Genomic DNA, 15,172 nt, shown 5'->3' with positions numbered 1-15,172 from the left:
CACATCTGGCAGCTGTCAATTTTCCTCCAACACTTTTCCCTTCACTTTTTCCCCATTATGTAGATAGGGGCAAAATTGTTTGGTGAATTGGAACGCGCGGGGTTAAAATTTCACCTCACAACATAGCCTATGACGCTCTCGGGGTCCAGACGTGTGACTGTGCAAAATTTTGTGGCTGTAGCTGCGACGGTGCAGATGCCAATCCCGGACATACACACATACATACATACACACATTCAGCTTTATATATTAGATATACCTGTATGTAATCTCCTGTATATAGTATATACCTGTGTGTCATCTCACCTATATATAGTATATATCTGTGTGTCATCTCCTCCTGTATATAGTATATACCTGTATGTCATCTCCTCCTATACATAGCATATACCTGTATGTCATCTCCTCCTGTATATACTATATACCTGTAGGTAATCTGCTCCTGTATATAGTATATACCTGTGTGTCATCTCCTCCTGTATATAGTATATACCTGTATGTCATCTCCTCCTGTATGTAGTATGTACCTGTATGTCATCTCCTCCTCTATATAGTATATACCTGTGTGTCATCTCTCCTGTATATAGTATATATCTGTGTGTCATCTCCTCCTGTAAATAGTATATACCTGTGTGTCATCTCCCCTGTAAATAGTATATACCTGTGTGTCATCTCCTCCTGTATATAGTATATAGCTGTATGTCATCTCCTCCTGCATTAGCCCTCGTTCACACGTTATTTGGTCAGTATTTTTACCTCAGTATTTGTAAGCTAAAATGGCAGCCTAATAAATCCCCAGCCAACAGTAAGCCCACCCCCTGGCAGTATATATTAGCTCACACATACACATAATAGACAGGTCATGTGACTGACAGCTGCCGGATTCCTATATGGTACATTTGTTGCTCTTGTAGTTTGTCTGCTTATTAATCAGATTTTTATTTTTGAAGGATAATACCAGACTTGTGTGTGTTTTAGGGCGAGTTTCGTGTGTCAAGTTGTGTGTGTTGAGTTGCGTGTAGCGACATGCATGTAGGGACTTTTGTGAGATGAGTTTTGTGTGGCGACATGCGTGTAGCAACTTTTTGTGTGTCGAGTTGCATGTGACAGGTTAGTGTAGCAAGTTGTGTGCAGCAAGTTTTGCGCATGGCGAGTTTTGCGCGTGGTGAGTTTTATGTGTGGTGCCTTTTGAGTATGTGCAAGTTTTGTGTGAGGCAACTTTTGCATGTGTTGCAACTTTTGTGCATGTGGCAATTTTTCTGCGTGTGGCAATTTTTCTGCGTGTGCAAGTTTTGCGTGTGGCGAGTTTTCCATGAGGTGAGTTTTGCACGTGTGGCGAGTTTTGCATGTGGAGAGTTTTGCGCGTGGCGAGTTTTCAGCGGCGACTTTTGTGTTTCTACTTTTATGTGGCGAGGTTGGTGTATGTGTGGTGAAATGTGGGCTGAGGGTGGTATATGTGTTCGAGCACGTGGTAGTGTGTGGCGCATTTTGTGTGTGTGTTCATATCCCCGTGGTGGTGTGGTGATTATCCCATGTTGGGGCCCCACCTTAGCAACTGTACAGTATATACTCTTTGGCGCCATCGCTGTCATTCTTTAAGTCCCCCTTGTTCACATCTGGCAGCTGTTAATTTGCCTCCAACACTTCTCCTTTCATTTTTTCCCCATTATGTAGATAGGGGCAAAATTGTTTGGTGAATTGGAAAGCGCGGGGTTAAAATTTCACCTCACAACATAGCTTTGACGCTCTCAGGGTCCAGACGTGTGATTGTGCAAAATTTTGTGCCTATAGCTGCGACGCCTCCAACACTTTTCCTTTCACTTTTTCCCCATTATGTAGATAGGGGCAAAATTGTTTGGTGAATTGGAAAGCGCGGGGTTAAAATTTCACCTCACAACATAGCCTATGACGCTCTCGGGGTCCAGACGTGTGACTGTGCAAAATTTTGTGGCTGTTGCTGCGACGGTTCAGATGCCAATCCCGGACATACATACATACATACATACACACATACACACATTCAGCTTTATATATTAGATTACAGTATACCACTGTTGCTAACCAAAAACACACAATGCAAAGACCAATATTATCAATATTACTACTGTAAAAGGCCTGCACAATATGACCATTACCTCTACATAACAAAACACTCTATACAAAGACCAATGACACCACCATACACCTTCTACTACATAGTGACCGAAACACATTAAGCTGTTGCTAAATAAATAAAAAAAGCTACTAAAAAGAGCAATATTCCCACCTTACAGGAACCATATATTGGTAGATACCAGTCTTGCGGAACACACACATGATTACAGTCAGGGCTGCCACTAGGAATTTCGGGGCCCCATACTGGCAACATTTTCGGGTTCCCTTGAGACTCCACCAGGCTCCACCCCAGTTCCGCCTCCACACCTCGATCCTTCCACAGACCCACGGCCCGCTCTTGGAAAAACTCATCTTCTACACCATGTCCTCACCAGTCTGATATTAACAGTTGCCAGCAAACACCAGATGACATACATAACCAGCAGCTTTACTCTTGCCTATTAAACATTTCCTAAAATATCCAATACCCTTTTTAGGTTTATTTTTATTTATTTTTCTTTAAGGAAATGAGTTACATATATTTTTTAGAATTACCATTAATACTGCATACAAGGGACAAAAAAGTCACACCATAACCAGACCATATAGTACCACCACATATTGACCGATTAATACCACATGCAAGGTACAAATACCTCTATACCATGACCAGATCACATATTACCATCACATAGTGACCAAATAATACCACATACAGGGAGAAATACCACATACAGGGAGAAATACCACCACATCATAACCAGATCACATACTACCACCACATAGTGACCGAACACTAAATACTGATCATTAATAAAAAAAACACAACCCTAATGCCGTTATACACAGGATCTCTGTATATAGTGTATAGTGTACAGGTAATACAGTGATCACCAGTGACATTATACACAGGAGCTCTGTATATAGTGTCAGTGTACAGGTAATACAGTGATCACAAGTGACATTATACAAAGGAGCTCTGTATATAGTGTCAGTGTATAGGTAATACGGAGATCACCAGTGATATTATACATAGGAGGTCTGTTTATAGTGTCAGAGTACAGGTAATACAGTGATTACCAGTGACATTATACACATGAGCTCTGTATATGTCAATGTATAGGTAATACAGTGATCACCAGTGACATACAGGAGCTCTGTATATAGTGTACAGTGAACAGGTAATAGAGTGTATAGTGTCAGTGTACAAGTAACACACTGACTCACCAGTGACGTCTCTAGCTGAAGTACCTCATATTTACTTTTCTTTTTCATGCAGCACAGACCGCCATTATTTCTTCCAGCCGGGACTCGTCTCTGCATAAAATAACACCTAGTTACCTAGAGCCCTGCTTCCAGAGCACATTCCCCATTTTTTCCCTTTCTTCTACACTACACATCTGAATATAGACGTGTACCCACTATTAATATATAATTGGTTATTATGCAATCCACCATGCCAAATATAAATTATAATTCTCCACTGTGCCCCCACCAACTATAAATAGCCATTTTCCCACCTAATAAATATATACATTAATTAGCCCCTGTACTCTTCCCCCAATTCATGTACTCTTCCCCCAATTCATTACCAGTCACTGCATCCTCAACGTCCACCATTATGTGCCTCCCTCTCCCATGATTCACTAAATTTATATGCCCCTTCCGCCCCAATTCATTCTCATGTCTTCTCTCTCTTCCACTCCCACCCTCATTATCAACTGCTCTCCCCCCACATTCAATACATTATTTTCTCCCACCACCCTGACAATTCATCATTATTTGCTCTCTCCAGGTCCTCATTTGCTCTCCCCATCCCCCACCTTCAAATTTATTGCTGTCCCCGTCCCTCACTTCATCATTTGCAGTCCCCCTCAGTTCATCATTCACTGTCCTCCTCCCCCCTCTTCATCATTTGCAGTCCCCTTCCCCCTCACTTCATCATTTGCAGTCCCCCATTCTCCCCCACTTCATCATGTGCAGTCCCCTTTCATTCATGTTCAGTCCCCTGTCCCCTCCCTCACATCATTTGCAGCCCCCACTCCATCATTTGCAAATTGCAGCTCCCCTTCCATCATCTACAGCCCCCTTTATCATTTGCAGCCCCCCTTTCATTTGCAGAACCACCTCCATCATTTTCAGCCCTCCTCCATCATTGGCAGCCCCCCTCCATCATTGGCAACACCCTTCCATCATTTGCAGCACCCCCTCCATCATTGGCAGCCTCCCTCCATCATTTGTAGCACCCCTTCCATCATTGGCAGCCCCCATCCATGATTTGCAGCCACCCTCCATCATTGGCAGCCCCCCTCCATCATTTGCAGCACTCCATCATTTGCAGCCGCCCTTCATCATTTGTAGCACCCCCCCTTCATTGGCAACCTCCCTCTATCATTTGTAGCACCCCCTCCATCATTTGCAGCCACCCTCCATCATTGACAGCCCCTCCATCATTTGCAGCCTCCCTCCATCATTTGTAGCACCCCCTCCATCATTGGCAGTCCCCCTTTCATCATTGGCAGCGCCCTTTCATCATTTGCAGCACCCGCTCCATCATTTGCAGCCACCCTCGATCATTGGCAGCCCCCCTCCATCATTGGCAGCCCCCTTTCATCATTTGCAGCCCCCCCTCACCCATTTAGTTCATTTTATAAAGAAACAAAAAAAATTAAACGATTTAAAGCGATCCCCAGCAGGGGTTCTTCTTCTTGTCACGGTAGACGCTATACCTGGAAGGAGCCCATACATTATATCATTTTCAGCAGTGAATCAGCTAGACTGTATGGGCTGCTGAGAGGGCCTGGAAGGAGCCCATACATTCTAGCACATTCACTACTGAGACATCTAGACTGTATGGGCTGTAGTCAGAACCTGCAAGGAGCCCATACATTCTAGCACATTCACTACTGAGACATCTAGACTGTATGGGCTGTAGTCAGAACCTGCAAGGAGCCCATACATTCTAGCACATTCACTACGGAGACATCTAGACTGTATGGGCTGTAGTCAGGACCTGCATGGAGCCCATACACTGTAGCTACAACCATGTCACCTGACCAGTCCAGAAGTCCAGGGAGGGCGGAGGGAGTCGGATCTGCGCAGCCATCAAGGTAAAAGACGGCCTTGCACAAAGCCTGACGTGTGGGCCTGGGGGAGCGGCCCAGAGACATTTGCCTCCCTGCCACCCGGCCCAGCTCGCCCCTGCATACTCTGTTGTCTCTCCAGCATAAAAAAACATGAATGAAAAAATAATAATGCTCATCTTACCTTACTCCTCTGTGAACCTGTGTCTGGTCCATTTCCCACTGACATCATCAACCTCATCATAAGGCTGGGTTCACATTGCATCCTGGCAGTCCGTTAGACGGACTACGTTACACTGCGGCATAAATGCGGTGTAACGTAGTCTGTTAAGGCCACCATTGACTGCAATGTCGGACACATCGCTAGCGCACAACCACAATGTGCGTGCGCTAGGGATGTGCCGTCATTGAGTGACGGGCCCTGAGACACGGGCTGCAGTGTTTCTGGGTCCGTCACTGATAGCGCAGATAGAGCTAGCAGATGCTCTATCTGCGCTAGCGCGATATAAACGTCGGCACTTGCGTTAACAGCATCCCGTTAACGTATGTGCTGAATGGGCTGCTGCTAATGCAGTGTGAACCCGGCCTAAGCCACGTCATGTCGTTGGAGGCCTACTTGGTGCATGAAGCGCCAGCAGAATTTTAAAGGGAATCTGTCACTAGGTTTTACAGTGTATTCTGAAAGCAGCATGATTTAGGGGCAGAGACCCAGATTGCAGTGATGTGTTGACAACTTGCTGGTCTGCTTACAGTCATTTTGATACAATCACAGTTTCCTCTACTACAGATCTAGCAGAGCCCAGGAAGCAGATCTGTGTATAACCCCGCCCAACAGCACTTGTTGGCAGCTTTCTGTGTACACTTTGCATTGATAATAAACTGCCAATCAGTGGTGGAGGCGGGGTTACAGGAAGCAGTTGACTAGGAGGTACGAGGCACCTAGTCCTGTAGTGATATCTCCTGTTTTTACAACAATGATTTTATTGAAACAACACAAAGCTCAGTAAGGGACACATCCATGGAATCACTCCCTCAGATTACATCTCAAAAACCTGCTGACAAATTCACTTTAAGCTGCCTGACGTCTCATGTCAAAAGAAAGAAGTGGCTGAAAAGGGGTGGGGAGTGATGGTGGCAGGACAGGTACTGGGTGGGTCGATGTGAGGCAAGTATAAGAATATATGCAATATTATATATGCTCGATACACACTATAATACACACAACATACACACTATTAGATGCACTTAATACTGTATGTACATATGATATAGACTAGATACTGTACATACACACACTTACTGTATGTTCATACTAATATACACACACACTATATACACTATTATATACACAAAGTACTGTATATACACAATTATATACACTATATACTACATACACAATCTGCACTACATACGCACTATTATATACACTATATACTGTACATACAATTATATACACGCTATATACTACATAAATAATCTTCACTACATACACACTATTATATACACTGTATACTGTACATATGCACAATTATATACATACTATATTACACACACAATCTACATACACATACTGTATACTACAGACTATATATTATATACACAGCTTTCACTATTTACACACTATTATATACACTATATACTGCACAGACACCCAATTAAAGCTCCTAAACAAAGAACTTGCAATTCAAGCTCTTTTTGCCTAGGAAACAGACCACCTCTGATACACTGCAGAGGTGGACAGTAACCTAACCAATCAACAATAAATTATAGAATTAAAAAATAATTTTTACTAAGACATAAGTTGCTTGTTTTCACATTTAACAAGATGAGGCCATTCTATTTAATAGAAAAAGAAGGTATTCATTAAATTGTACACCCACAGTCCTTTTCTTGTATTTGGATGATATCACTTTTGCTTCACGAATATCACACAAAGTACAGTGACGTCTTCAGCTCTCTACAGGTCCTGCTTGTCAAATATCTACATAAATTTGTGAAAAATTCCCAAACATTACACTAATATTATATGAGTTGCGGCTATAGTTATATCTAACATTAATGTACCTTATACATAATACCTACCTATCAGATTTTTTTCACTCTTTGCAAAGTTTTTCTTTTCACTTGCAACCTTTTATAACAAAATTGCAATATTTATATACTTTTTTGCCAAGTGGAAAGGCAAATGCTGAAGATGTATTTTGTCTATGCCGCACACATCTACAGTAAGGGTCAATTAGGAATAGTGGATAGTGTCTGCAATCGTTCATTCTTGGAGGCGAAAGCCGAGCACATTAATCTCCACAGTTATCAACAAATTGAACCTTGTGAACAGAATCATATATCATGTCCTCTGCTACACTGTCCGCCTCTCGTCACACATTTTGTGCAGTTTCCCACCCTGCTGGAGTGTCACATCACACACTGAAGCCAAGGAGCTGAAAATGAGTTATAACTCTCAATGCGATTTACTAGATCTTATCCGACAATTGCCAATATGTGCCTAAATGAATGCTAAAGCCATGTTTTTCTTAGGGAAATTGATGATCCGTGTGCAGTTATGCTGCTAGGTGCCAAATATTCAGTCAATGGAGATTCAGAAGTAGACTGATGTGTAATTTACATTGGGTTCCCCTGCTAGGTGACATCTGAATCAGAAAACGCTTAGACCTGTGAGAGGAGTTTCATACATAAATCCTTCAAAAAGTTCAAAATCAGTGAAAAATGTTATAATTAGGAGAAAATCTTCACTCCATGGTCTTGACTTCTTAAAAACACTCAACAAAAACAGTCACCTGCCGCTTCCCAAAGTCTGGATTTTTCCTTTGCACCTCATCAGCCTGTGCACTGTGGAAAACTAATGAAATCTCCGTTGGGTGGCGGATTAAAGTCATCTCTGTGGATTGTCCCTACTGTCTATGTGATGTCAGGCAAGGAACTCAGACCAAGAGCCATTGATCACTCAAAAGAGACTCTGTCCATGCACAGTGTTCCTCATCACGACACCTTAGGAGCCTTACACTTTGGATAGCTGTTGGACGAATGATGGTTTGGCCGATTGTTCAGCCAGCAGCTATTCCACCCGACTATGCCATACCCAAGCGCTTGCTCCAATGAGCATTCCTATGTTGTCTATGAGAAAGCCACTTCCAGACTCATCTGGTGGCAGCTTATTTCAAGAGTAGAAAATACAATCCAACTCAACCTGATTGCAGTTGGCATCGATCCTCAACACAAATTAAGAAAAAAACATTTCTGCTTGATGTGGTAGAAAGCAAAGAAGAAAAGGGAGAAATCCACCCATTTTTCGAATAATAATATGCAAAAAGCTTTATTCTGTTGAGATAAAATGAGACAAACCCCGTACCACAAAAACTCCTATGCGTTTCAGACTAGATCCTATTAATGGATAAGTATTCCATGAGTAAGGAGCAGAACGTTTAGAATGGCATTTATGTCCAACAAGGCTCAGATAGGGGATCAAAGGAAGGTCGGCCATTACTTAGAATAATAGTATAAATAATAATATAATAAAGTGTTTGAGGTTTCTTTTGAAGAAAATATAAAGTAAACTGACAACCACCTTCTGTTAAATCGGAATTCCCTTTAAAAATCTTTGTATATCCCAGCAGCATTAGCGCAAGGGGTCTGTGCACCTAGGAAGATAGAAGTAGAGATGAGTGAATCTGTTCGGGTCCCTCCTTATTCAGCAAGCTGTAGTGCTTACCTAATAAGCTGTAGAAGGAACCCAGTAAGCGCTATACCTTGCCGAATAAGGAGAGACCTGAACAGATTCGATCATCTCTAGTCAGAAGATGTCATTGCTATACAAGCTCTCTTAGAGTATTTGAGTTCTGTTGCCTTTTATACCGTTTGAGTGGCTTTATGGTTCTTGAAGATTTTTGTTTGTTTTTATCTAAACTGGTACATGATAAAACGGATGAACATTATATAAATGATGTAATGAGAAAATGTTGTATGCATGCAGTCACTATTAAAGGGAGCTCAGTAGTTCACTACACAATGTGGAGACACAGCATTGTATCTTAATTAACCAGACAACTATTTTTAGCAAACCAAGAAGAATAGTCTGCTATCTGTATGTTGACTTTTGAATTTATGTGTTGGTAACACATAACATTGCTGAACAATGGATACGTTTGGAGAAATCCAGGATTGTGACCTGCCGGTGGCCTGGCTCCATGCAGTTGTTCAGAGAAGCCAGGTTGTGACCCTCGAGTCAACTGGCCTTGTACCTGAATGAACTGTCATCTTGCAAAGCTTGTCATTACTTCCTCTCTGTGTGCGTGCCACAGGTGGGATATTTGACCCTGGAAGATGAAGCCAGGTTGTGACCCTCAGGTCAACTGTCCTTGTACCTGAATGGACTGTCATCTTCCTTCTTACCTCCTCTTTGTGTGCGTGCCACATGTGGGGAAGTCGACCGTGGGAGCTCTGAAGTAGCAGCTGCCATTTTCCCTGTGAGTCATCGGAATGGTGAGACTCTGTAATGTGCACCATCTTGGGGTATTAGGCTGGGACTGTTCTACATGTTATCTGCCTGTTTTGTGGCTCAATAAAGTATTGCCGCACTGTTTTACCCTCACCCTGTGTTGTCTGCCCACATTAAAAGGAGAGCGGGCATTCGGTGGGATGATCCCTGGTCCATGCTGTTCCGGCTAGCAGACCTGGGCATCTGCTGACTTGCCACTCTCCCCCGTGTCTCCACACACAGTGTTATTGTCATGTCAGACGCTGTTCACACTAGGGCGTCCGACAGACAGCAGTAATTTCACTTACGTCCACTACACGCTCAGTGGCGTCGGCTAGATTTTATCCAGCTTGCTCGGGGTTAATCTAGCTGGTAATCAGGTTGGAGGCTGGGTCACGCCCATGGCCTTTAAATAGTCGCGCTGGACTTTGTGCGTCGCTGATTATAGCTTGTGCTTTTTGCCTAGTGATTCCGGTCTGGAGTGGTGGTCTTGGTGTAGGAATATCGTATCTGGTGGTGTATTATCCTTTGTCATATTCCTCCTTCCTATATTTGGATTTGTTTTGCCCTGTGCACATTATAGTGTATTCCTGTGTGTAAGCGGCGTGGTGCGTTTTTCAGTTTTCCCTGTCCGTGCTTTCTGTGGGGATTGGTGTGTGGTCTCTTCACTGGGTGGCGGGTGGAGGTTTCAGCACAGGACTGAAACAGGAGTCAGGGTCAGGCCTCGCGGCCCAGACATGCACACCTTTAGTGTAACTTCTGGGAAAGGGACAGACAGGGTTTCCCTAGCCTGAGGGATATTGCAGGGGCCCGGGTAACCGGCCTTACTCTACCCAGTAGCCCCGTGACAGTTATACATTAACCTAAGTTTGCGCAGCATGACTCAGGGCCTGGCTACACTATTGAAGCATTTCAGAGAGAATACAGCTTAAAGTTCAACTTAGAAGGATAGCCAAAGACCATACTAGTCTGGCTCCTCCCCAGATCGGCCCCCCCAGCACCTCCCTGGGTGATTGACAGGTATCTCTCTATGCACATAAGAGGGAGAAACCTGTCAAGTGCTGGAAAGAGCTGGTTGGGGCCAGCGCTGGCCTAGTCTCTCTCTCTCTCTCTCTCTCTATGGTCTCCATCTGCAACTTCAAGTTATATTTGGTCTGAAACAGCTGAGCATTTTAAAGACAATATACCTGGCTGCAATTATGCTGTCAGACACTGATTCCTGCTGCCAGTGGCCGGATTAGACAGCAGGAATCAGATGACAGGTTCTCTTTAAAGGATTTCTATTGTTTAAAAAACAAATTGTAATAGTGACAGAATGTTTGTTTGATGAGGCAGGAAGTGTGCTTTATTTGCCAAAAGTCTATAACTTTTTATAAATCCATAGATTTCTTTGAGCAATCATTAGTACAGAGGCTTAGGGCTCACCTGAGAAACTTTCCTACTTTGTTTTATCCTTCAATGGGGGGTCCAAGCACCTCAACACCACTACTCAAAAGTGCTGATATTCCAAACTGATAGGTACCCCTTTAGGAAATCAAAATATGTAATACATTTATAAGTTAGCCTAGTTATGTTTGCAGGCTGAAAACATTTTACCATTTAACCTAATGATATGGAGATGGGACTTCTGTTTTAAAAAGAATTGAGCTCTGACCCATAGAAAGGTGTGTTAAAAAATTATTCCGCTCAGAAAGCTAAACCTAAAAACAACATTTTGTTAGATGCTGAGCAAAAGGCCAAATCAACTGCCCAATTCATCATTTGCGAGGGCAGTAAAGGAAATCTGTCAGCAGGTTTTTGATATCTCATCTGAGAGCAGTATGATGTAGGGGCAGACACAGAGTTTTTAGATTTAGCAATGCAGCACAGCTGAGAAAGCTCTGAGAAAGTGAGCTGCTTATCACAGAAGGGGTGGAGTCTGAGGACTGCTTGCGTGCCTGCTAGTCACAGCAGTGATCATGTCCCAGTGATAAAAACTTCACTTTTACGTAAATAACAACATACAGCCTGTTAAGTGACACATTGCTGAATTTAGTAAATTAACCCCTATGTTGTCCTCAGATTTCATATCAAAAACTTGCTGACAGATTCCCTTTAAATCACATTTCATACTCTTGTAGTAGTTAATGTTTTTTATTGTCAAATTTTTCTAAATGGCACTGGGAGTTCATACAGTTTGAGTAAAAATGAAAAAAGTACTAACTTTTTTGCACATTTTTAGCTCAAAAAGTCGCAAAATAATTGGAGTACATAAAATCACTCAGGGGCGGGGGAGTGGCTAGAATACATTTGCATCAAAATTTAGCATTTTTCTTCAATATGCAAATTGAAGAATCATTTGAAAACATCTCGTAATCCCAAAACCCTGTCAACAGTGGCACAACTTAACAAAAAAAAAAACAAGTGGATACAAATTAAATAAAATTTAAGGCTGTGTGCCCACATTGTGTTTTTTATGCGTTTCTGCCGTATTTTTTTGCCACAGCAGAAACGCTTAAACCCTTAACCCCAAGGGTGGTTTGCACGTTAATGACTGGGCCAATTTTTACAATTCTGGCCACTGTCCCTTTATGAGGTTATAACTCTGGAACGCTTCAACGGATCCTGGTGATTCTGACATTGTTTTCTTGAGACATATTGTACTTCATGATAGTGGTAAAATTTATTTGATATTACTTGTGTTTATTTGTGAATAAAACAGATATTTGGCAATAATTTTGAAAATTTCGCAATTTTCCAACTTTTAATTTTTATGCCCTTAAATCACAGAGATATGTCACACAAAATACCTAATAAGTAACATTTCCCACATGTCTACTTTACATCAGCACAATTTTGGAACCAAAATTTTTTTTTGTTAGGGAGTTATAAGGGTTAAAAGCTGACCAGCAATTTCTCATTTTTACAACACCATTTTTTTTTAGGGACCACATCACATTTGAAGTCACTTTGAGGTGTCTATATGATAGAAAATAACCAAGTGTGACACCATTCTAAAAACTGCCCCCCTCAAGGTGCTCAAAACTACATTCAAGAAGTTTATTAACCCTTCAGGTGTTTCACAGGAATTTTTGGAATGTTTAAAAAAAATGAACATTTAACTTTTTTTCACAAAAAATTTACTTCAGCTCCAATTTGTTTTATTTTGCCAAGGGTAACAGGAGATATTGGACCCCAAAAGTTGTTGTACAATTTGTCCTGAGTATGCCGATATCCCATATGTGGGGGTAAACCACTGTTTGGGCGCATAGCAGAGCTCGGAAGGGAAGGAGCGCCGTTTAACTTTTCAATGCAAAATTGACTGAAATTGAGATCGGATGCCATGTCGCATTTGGACAGCCCCTGATGTGCCTAAACATTGAAACCCCCCACAAGTGACACCATTGTGGAAAGTAGACCCCCTAAGGAACTTATCTAGATGTGTGGTGAGTAGGGTTGAGCGATACCTTCCGATATTTGAAAGTATCGGTATCGGATTGGATCGGCCAATATCCCAAAAATATCGGATATCGCCGACACCGATACCCGATACCAATACAAGTCAATGGGACACAAATATCGGAAGGTATCCTGGATGGTTCCCAGGATCTGAAGGAGAGGAAACTCTCCTTCAGGCCCTGGGATCCATATTCATGTAAAAAATAAAGAATAAAAAAAAAAAAATATGGATATACTCATCCCTCCGGCGGACCCTGGACCTTATCGGTGTAACCGGCAGCCTCCGTTCCTAAGAATGCAGTGAGTGAAGGACCTTTCGATGACGTCGCGGTCACGTGAGTGGTCACATGAGCGGTCACGCGACCAATCACAAGACCGCGACGTCATCGCAGGTCCTGTACACTCACTGAATTCTTAGGAACAGAGGCTGCCGGTTACACCGCTAAGGTCCAGGGTCCGCCGGAGGGATGAGTATATCCATATTTTTTTTTTTTTATTCTTTATTTTTTACATGAATATGGATCCCAGGGCCTGAAGGAGAGTCTCCTCTCCTCCAGACCCTGGGAACCATACACTGGGAACTTCCGATTCCCGATATCACAAAAATATCGGAACTCGGTATCGGAATTCCGATACAGCGAATATCGGCCGATACCCGATATTTGCAGTATCGGAATGCTCAACACTAGTGGTGAGCACTTTGACCCACCAAGTGCTTCACAGAAGTTTATAATGTAGAGCCGTAAAAATAAAAAATCATATTTTTTCACAAAAATGAAATTTTCGCCCCCAATTTTTTATTTTCCCAAGGGTACCAGAAGAAATTGGACCCCAAACGTTGTTGTGCAATTTGTCCTGAGTACACTAATACCCCATATGTGGGGGTAAACCACTGTTTGGGCGCATGGCTGAGCACGGAAGGGAAGGAGCGCCGTTTGACTTTTCAATGCAAAATTGACTGGAATTGAGATGGGACTCCATGTTGCATTTGGAGAGCCCCTGATGTGCCTAAACATTGAAACCCCCCACAAGTGACACCATTTTGGAAAGTAGACCCCCTAAAGAACTTATCTAGATGTATTGTGAGAACTGTGAACCCCCAAGTGTTTCACTACAGTTTATAACGCAGAGCCGTGAAAATAAAAAATCTTTTTTTTTCCACAAAAATTATTTTTTAGCCCCCAGTTTTGTATTTTCTCAAGGGTAACAGGAGAAATTGGACCCCAAATATTGTTGTCCAATTTGTCCTGAGTACGCTGATACTCCATATGTGGGGGGAACTACCGTTTGGGCGCATTGCATTCTCGGAAGGGAAGGAGCGCCGTTTGGAATGCAGACTTAGATGGATTGGTCTGCTGGCATCATGTTGCATTTGCAGAGCCCCTGATGTACCTAAACAGTAGAAACCCCCACAAGTGACCCCATATTGGAAACTAGACCCGCCAAGGAACATACCTAGATGTGTTGTGAGAACTTTTAACCCCCCAAGTGTTTCACTACAGTTTATAACGCAGAGCCGTGAAAATAAAAAATCCTTTTTTTCCACAAAAATTATTTTTTAGCCCCCGGTTTTATATTTTCCCAAGGGTAACAGGAGAAATATGACCCCAAAAGTTGTTGTCCAATTTGTCCTGAGTACGCTGATACCCCATATGTTGGGGTAAACCCCTGTTTGGGTGCACGGGAGAGCTCGGAAGAGAAGGAGCACTCTTTTACGTTTTCAACGCAGAATTGGCTGGAATTTAGATCGGATGCCATTTCGCGTTTGGAGAGCCCCTGATGTGCCTAAACAGTGGAAACCCCCGAATTCTAACTGAAACCCTAACCCAAACACACCCCTAACCCTAATCCCAACCCTAACCATATCCCTAAAAACACTCCTAACCCGAACATGCCCCTAGCCCTAACCCCAACACACCCCTAACCCCAACACACCCCTAACCCTAATCCCAACCCTAACCACACCCCTAACTCCAACACACCCCTAACCCTAATCCCAACCATAACCTAACCAAACCCCTAGCCCTAATCCCAACCCTAATTCCAACCGTAAATGTAATCCAAA

The 15,172-nt window shown here is 42.7% G+C and overlaps 1 protein-coding gene across 2 annotated transcripts in view; it reads left to right on the top strand.

Annotated features, from left to right (window-relative positions):
- The window catches only part of KCNH5 (potassium voltage-gated channel subfamily H member 5), a 537,229-nt gene that overhangs the window by 325,375 nt on the left and 196,682 nt on the right, over positions 1 to 15,172 (top strand). The window lies entirely within an intron of this gene.

This window comes from Ranitomeya variabilis, chromosome 1, assembly GCF_051348905.1.
Source record: "Ranitomeya variabilis isolate aRanVar5 chromosome 1, aRanVar5.hap1, whole genome shotgun sequence".
In the NCBI taxonomy this organism is placed as follows: domain Eukaryota; kingdom Metazoa; phylum Chordata; class Amphibia; order Anura; family Dendrobatidae; genus Ranitomeya; species Ranitomeya variabilis.
The sequence above is the reverse complement of the archived record's forward strand: the minus strand, read 5'-3'. Positions and strand labels throughout refer to the sequence as shown.